The sequence below is a fragment of the Vicia villosa genome, linkage group LG3 (genome assembly GCF_029867415.1).
Source record: "Vicia villosa cultivar HV-30 ecotype Madison, WI linkage group LG3, Vvil1.0, whole genome shotgun sequence".
Lineage (NCBI taxonomy): Eukaryota > Viridiplantae > Streptophyta > Magnoliopsida > Fabales > Fabaceae > Vicia > Vicia villosa.
Genome location: NC_081182.1, coordinates 98,974,890 through 98,981,862, shown reverse-complemented (window position 1 = coordinate 98,981,862; position 6,973 = coordinate 98,974,890).

The window sequence follows — 6,973 nt, the reverse complement described above, 5'->3', positions numbered from 1 at the left end:
TTCAAAGCTTCCATAACCTAGTAATGGCAGAACACTATACCTGCACTAAAACTCAAATTAAATTGCACAGAAACTTTGTATACTTCCACTCAAACACGAATACACAATTAAATCGTATTAAGAACGCATAAATCACAGGATTCAATTAATGGTAAAAAAAGCCTATAAACCGTGATATATGGGGACGATTCCGAATAGCGGAGACCTTGGTGATGATCCAAATGGCTCCAGTGAACACCAAGGCAACTAATTCAAGCCTTTAAACGCCTTGATTTCGTATGCAAATTGAAACTCGAATCTTGTTTTTTTTGGTTTTTTTGTGAGGTCGGTTTTTAGCTCTTGGAGGCCAGAATTCCCCCCTCCTCATTAGGATTCCTAGTATATATATCATGGAAGATTTCTAGGTTAACCATTTGAATTAATTCCTTAAATTATGAGATTAGAATTTGGTTGAAAATTGATTTACACTTTTTTCCAAATTGGTCCAAAACTCAATCTTTTCTTCCCAAACTTTTTTAACACGTAAATTGAATCAAAAAGGGCCATTTGAATGCTTGATATTGATTACAAAATCAAATCTTTAATTTAAAACTAATTTTTCATATTTATAATAATTTATTTATATTTTAATGAATTAAAAATTCAAATAAATAAAGTAAATATTATAAAAATAAAATAATTAATTAAAAGATAATTATAAGGCCCATGGTCATGTTTGGAATCCATATTTTTAGGCCCAATGGTTCAAAATATCAAACTTCTCCATTTTGCTTTAAGTGCTTTTTTTTCTCAAAATCGCCTAACTTGTACAACTTGTATCTTGCTCAATTTTTGACATATGAAAGTATTCTTGGACTCTTTAGAAAGCTCAAAGAGTCCTCTAAACACTCTCTTTTGTTTCATCTCCATTGAAGTTTCCATGTTCAAGTTATGAGCTTTGACCTAAAAGGTGTCTTACGTTGACTTTTCGGAGGACCTGTAATGTTTTTGTCCATATCTCCCAAATGGTTCATTTTTTGATTTTGGGCCCAATATCAAAGTCGTAGAGAATGAAATTTCCTTGAGGGAAGGCTTTGGTTGGACAATTTTTGACAAACCATGTGAGAGTTATGACCGGTCAAAGTTGAGTTGACTTTTTAGTTAGAAAACCCTGATCTGAACCTTTGAATAGGAGAGAGTGACTTGAGTTAACCTTAGAGCCTTGAGTTATTGAAGATGGAATGAAGAACCTCTGATTGAATATAGGAGGGTAAATTTTGGGGTATGACACGGTGCACGTGACATTCTCAAGCGCTTATAAATATCAGGGGTTGTCATTCTCCCCAAACTTTTCAAATTCGTCTTCTTCGCTCTCTTCTCTCCGTCGCCGATCGTGAGCTCCGCCGCAACGTTTCTTCTTCAACCTTCATTTCTTCCTTCAGAATCCTACTTGTAAGTTCGTACTTTCTTTCGTTTCTAGTTTTACATGCTTTGATTATTTTAGAAATCGCTTGCATGTGGTTAGGGTAGGTTTTTAGGAATGATTTTGAGGAAGGTTTAGGAGTTTGTTGGTGGTAGACGGCGGAGATAGCTAACTTCTCCGCCGCTGGCGGCTGTATGCGACTGGGTTATTCGTTTTGAGCTATCTTTTGGTTTGTCGACTGTCGTTTGGGGTCTTGATCACTCGTTAGTGCGTTCTTAGGTTTTTTTCCAGAAAATGGATCATCGTGACGTAGCATGGATTTTTGACCTTCCCTTTGGCGCGAGTCCTTTTCTGCTCGACGAATGTTTTCTTTAGGAAGGGCATGGTCGGGGGGCCATTCAGTCCCCGGACTGTTGGTGCGCCCTTTCACTTTGAACGGTGGTGGAAGGGTGGATTTGATTGAACTGTCGAATTCACTATTCTCCCCTGTTTTTCAGATGAACATGGCCGATGCAGGGCGTCCGTCTACGTCGGGCTCGTCGTCCTCGACACCCCCGGGTTAGCAGGGGGTGCCTCTATCAACTTGGGTGCTTCAGGAGGCGCTCGACATTGAGAGCCACTTCGTGGAGGATCGTTCGGATATCTTTTTGGAAATTGGGGGTCACGTGGATCCTGCCGGGGATGCGACCAGGAATGGGTGGTCGGTTCTTATCCCTGACGAGGAGGATCATATCTGCGACGTGTATGCCCCTGACTTGATCCCGATGTACGAGGTGGTTTTCCGGGAGATGGGGTTTCGTGTGCCCTTTACTGAGTTCCAGATGGCCGTTTTTAATCACCTAGAGGTGGCTCCCGGGCAGCTCCACCCTAACGCGATTGCGTTCATCCGGGCGTTTGAGTTGACCTGCTCACATTTGAAGATAGCGGCGACTATCCCCTTGTTATTTTATATCTTCTACGTGCATCAGAAAGTAGCTGACGGTCGTTTCGGGTGGGTGTCCCTGAAATAGTCTAAGAAAATCTTCAAGTCTTATTCGGATTCTCTGAAAAACTATAAGCCGCGTTTCTTTCTCATCTTTCCTCAGTCCGGGGAGGCTCGTGATAATGTATTTGCTCGGGTTCCGACCTTAGATGTCCATGGTCGCCCGATTCTCAATGATATTAGGGATCCCATTACTGCCCGAAGGCAGAAGTTTAGGTTTTTCTGGTCGCGGGACCATTTTGAGTACGGTATCAACCAGTATATTACCAAGTTGTTCGATCTGGACGAGGATGCTCGGGCGGATTACGCCATCCTTCAGAAGTTTGTGCAGGGTCTCCCACCGGTCGTGAAACTGGATCGCTCGGGGAGACCTGTGGTCGATGACAGTAGGGCTCCCATCACAGAGCCGGTGTAATAAGTATAAAGGACCTGTTGGCTAGTGGGACTGACGAGGGTGCAACGGCCTATTTGGGTATCTGCCCCTTCTTTCTTTCTAGTTTTGTGTCTAAGTCCTCCTCTATAGTAATGATTTATGACGGGTTGAGTCTTAACGTACTTTCTTTTCTTTTTTTTTTCTTTCAGAATCAATGGACAAGGCGCGCCATGATAGGATGCTCAAGCAGGCGAGAAAAGTTAAAGCGGTCACGAAGAAGAGTGTAGGGCCTCGATTAGCTGCTGTGCAGAGGTCCCCGGCGATAGGCTCGACACTTCCTCTTCCTCTGCGGCTGCTGCTGGATCTCCGCTGCGGGTTTCTGACCAGGGTGAATCTCTGAGGCCGGTCACTGCTCTTCCTTTTCCTCTTCGTCAACAGCCGGATCCGGATGCGTTGGTCCGTCACAAGCGGAAGCGGGTAGAGGCTGTGGATTTGACTCGGGAAGAAGTTGGTGATTTCTTCACTCTTCCTTCGTGTTTTCTCCAACCCCGGTTCTTCGAGGGAGGGCCTTCTCTGACTATTCCTCAGGTAGAGTCTCTCCACATTGAGGGTCTGGAGTCGTCTGTTCGCCAAAGGTTCCTGGTGCAAGATGCTTCCGTCGTGGTCAGGGTTCTCGAGCTTGCCACCCTGTATGCCCGTTCGGCACCTTGGTTCGTGGAAGCTGCGAGGAGGCTCGAGGAAGAAGTCGGGGTTAAGGCGTCCGCTCTGGAGGAGCGAGATCAGGAGCTGAAGGAGCAAGGTGAGGAGCTGGCGGCCGTGAAGGCTTGGTTGAGTGCCAAAGAAGATGCTCTGGCGGACGTGCAAAGCCAGGACACTTTGCTCTACCGGACTCTGTATGGAGTGATGCTGTCTTCCTCGGTGAAGGAGGCTTCTCTTCGCCGATCTCAGGCTCCTGCTGAGGATGAGACGGAGGAGGAGAGAGCCTTCTTGACTCGGGCGGATTTGATTTAGTACATAAGAATCCTGGGGGGTGACTGCGTTGCTGCTGCCGAGGACACCTACAACTCTACTGTGGCCCAGCTTAAGTTGAAGAATCCTGGGGTGGAGTTGGTGACCGAGGGCACCGGGCCATACCACCGTGTGGAGGGCGACCAGATTGTCTCTCTAACCTTCGGGGAAGGGCCAGCAACTCAGGAGACCGAGGAGGTCCAAATGGAAGAAGGTGGATGAGGATTTATTGTGTCAAGTTTTTGGCATGCGTGCCGTTATTTTGTTGTTAAGTTTCGAGAGGTATGCCCCCCGTTTTTGATTTGTAATGATATTATCGGCTCGATCGTTATGGTCGTAGTCGGGCACACTTTTCGGGCTGTACGTCAGTTTTAATTTGAAAGTACTTTATTTTTAACGCCCTTGTTTATTGTGTCCGTTTTTGAAGTCTATGTGCATGCGTTTTGACTCCTTGGACGGCGTGCCGCTGGTTTCCATCGGTTTTGTGTTTTAATGTTTTGTCCGTTTCCCAAGCATTTATGTCCTTCTTTTTCTATAAAAGGAGGTCTTATGGGCCTTTCCTTTTTCATTTTTACACAGGAATGGGTGGCTCTAAGGAAAAAAAGGTTTCTTCAACCTCATGCTCCCGTGGAGTGCAGGAGGTGAAGGAGAAGAAGAAGATGGTTTCGACCGGATCTGCTTCCCGCTCTCAGGGGGCTCGCAGTCTGGATGTGCAGGCTCAATCTTCAGGCGTGAGGGTTGTGACCAACGCTGACGGTTCTGAGACTGAGTGGGATGAGGACTGGTATCAGTATCTTCATTCAGAGGAGTTCGCACGTCGGGCAGAATGACGTGTTTTTCTTTGTTTAATGCGTGTATTTTGTAATTTTCGTGGATGTGAATAAAGTACTGTTGTTGTTGTTGTAATTTTTGCTCATATATTTGTTTGTGCTTAATTAAGAGATTTGCTCGACTGTAATGTATTGATCTCCAAGTGTGTGGAACTATGGTCGATGGTCGGGGACATGTGCCTGGCGAGGGTGAGTCTCAGGCCTCGTTGTGCTGAGTTCCGAGCCTCATGGCGTGAACGGTCCCCTCGTGAGCGGGGTGTTCTGCCGTCATGGTACTTGTTTACGACGGGAATGCTCGGTATACGTGCCACCCGAAGGACAAGGAGTCTGCTCGATTAAGAGAGCGGGCTTCTGTCTTTTTGTTTCATCACGAGGCGTTCGGCGTGTACCCGGGCCGCACCTGCGTTTAGCTGTAATACTGCTTGAGCTTCTCGGCGTTCCAAGGTCGAGCGAGTTCTTCTCCTTGTAAGTTTTCTAAATAGTATGCCCCGTTTTCGGTCTTTGTTCGGACACGATAGGGGCCTTCCCAGTTTGCCCTCGCGGGAATCCTTGTGGTTTCTGTTAAGCACTAAGCTGTCTATCTTGAATTCCCGTTTGATGACCTTTGTGTCATGTCTTAGGGTAATTTTTTGTTTGAGTGAAGCTTCGGGTAGAGCGGCTCCTTCCCGGATTTCTTCGACCAGGTCTAGCTCTTCTCTAATTGCCTCGAGGTTTCCCTCTGTCTTGAGGGGTTCCTCGACGCGCCTGGTGGGCACGTGTACTTCGACGGGGATTACGGCTTCCGTCTCGTATGTAAGTCGAAAGGGAGTCTCCCCGGTTGTGGAATGTGGGGTGGTGCAGTAGGCCCAGAGGACGCTGCGTAGCTCTTCGACCCACCCTTTTTTGATTTTGTCCAGTCTTCTTTTGAGGCCCCTCAGAATTACCCTGTTAGCGACTTCGGCTTGCCCGTTTGTCTAAGGGTGTTCGACTAATGCGAAGTGTTGTTTAGTTCCTAATTTTGTGACGAACTCTTGGAAACGTCTGTCGGAGAACTGGGTGCCGTTGTCGGTGATGATGTCCTGGGGCACTCCGAACCGGACGAGGATGTTTCTTTTGTAAAAACGTAGTACGTTCAGAGACGTGATTTTGGCCAGTGGCTTGGCCTCGATCCATTTGGTGAAGTAGTCGACCGCGACTATGAGGTATTTGTTTTGATTGCTCCCGGTCATGAACGGGCCGAGGAGGTCCATGCCCCACCATGCGAACGGCCAAAGAGACGATAAAGACTTGAGTTCGTTGGGGGGCGCGAGGTGCATGTCCCTGAAGCGTTGGCACTTGTCACATTTCTTTACGTATTCTTCGCGTCAGGCTGCATGGTGGGCCAGTAGTACCCTGCTCGGAGTGCTTTCCTGGCGAGGGATCTTCCTCCTAGGTGTTGGGAGTTTATTCCTTCGTGTATTTCTCGGAGTATGTGGGGGGCTGTGCCCTCGTCGACGCATTTAAGGAGGGGAATGGAGAACCCTCGTTGGTAGAGTCGATTCTCGACCAGGACGTACAAGCAGGCTCTTCTCCTAATTACAGAGGCCTCTTTAGGGTCGCTCGGTAGGAGGTCGCTCGGTAGGTAGTTGTACACGGGGGTCATCCAGCAAGACGCGTCTCTGATCGTGCTGACGAGCGTTAGCCTGGTCGGAGGTTCGGTGCTGGGTCTGGGTAGTATCTCTTAGATCACGGACTTATTGCCCCCTTTCTTCCTTGTGCTGGCAAGTTTTGATAGAACGTCTGCCCGAGAATTAGGTTCCCTCGGGATATGCTTTACCTTGGCGCTTTTGAACTGGGCCATCTTTTCACGCACGAGGTTCAAGTACTCAGCGAGATGGTCGCTTTTGACTTGGTATTCACCCGAGACGTGCGAAGCTACCATTTGGGAATCGGTGAACAATTCGATCTCCTCGGCCTCTAGGTCGTTGGTGAGACCCAGTCCTGCGAGCAGCGCTTCGTATTCTGCTTAGTTGTTAGAGGTCGAGAAAGAGAATGATAGCGATACTTCTATTAGCGTTCCTTCTCCATTTTCCAAGATGATGCCTACTCCGCTCCCGGACGAGCTGGAAGCCCCGTCTACGTACAAGGTCCATTTCCGAGCGTTACATGTCGTTGTGTCGGGGAAGGCCATTTCGGCTAGGAAGTCCGCTAGGACCTGCGCTTTAAGTGCTTTTCTTCCCTCGTACTTTATGTCGAATTCTGAGAGTTCTAGGGACCAGCGGAGCATCCTTCCGGCCATGTCGGGGCGCCCCAGTAACTGCTTTATAGGTTGTTCAGTGCGCATGACCATGGTGTGTGCCAAGAAGTAGTGCCTCAGTCTTGTGGCCGTTGTGATAAGTGCGAGGGCGACTTTCTCGATC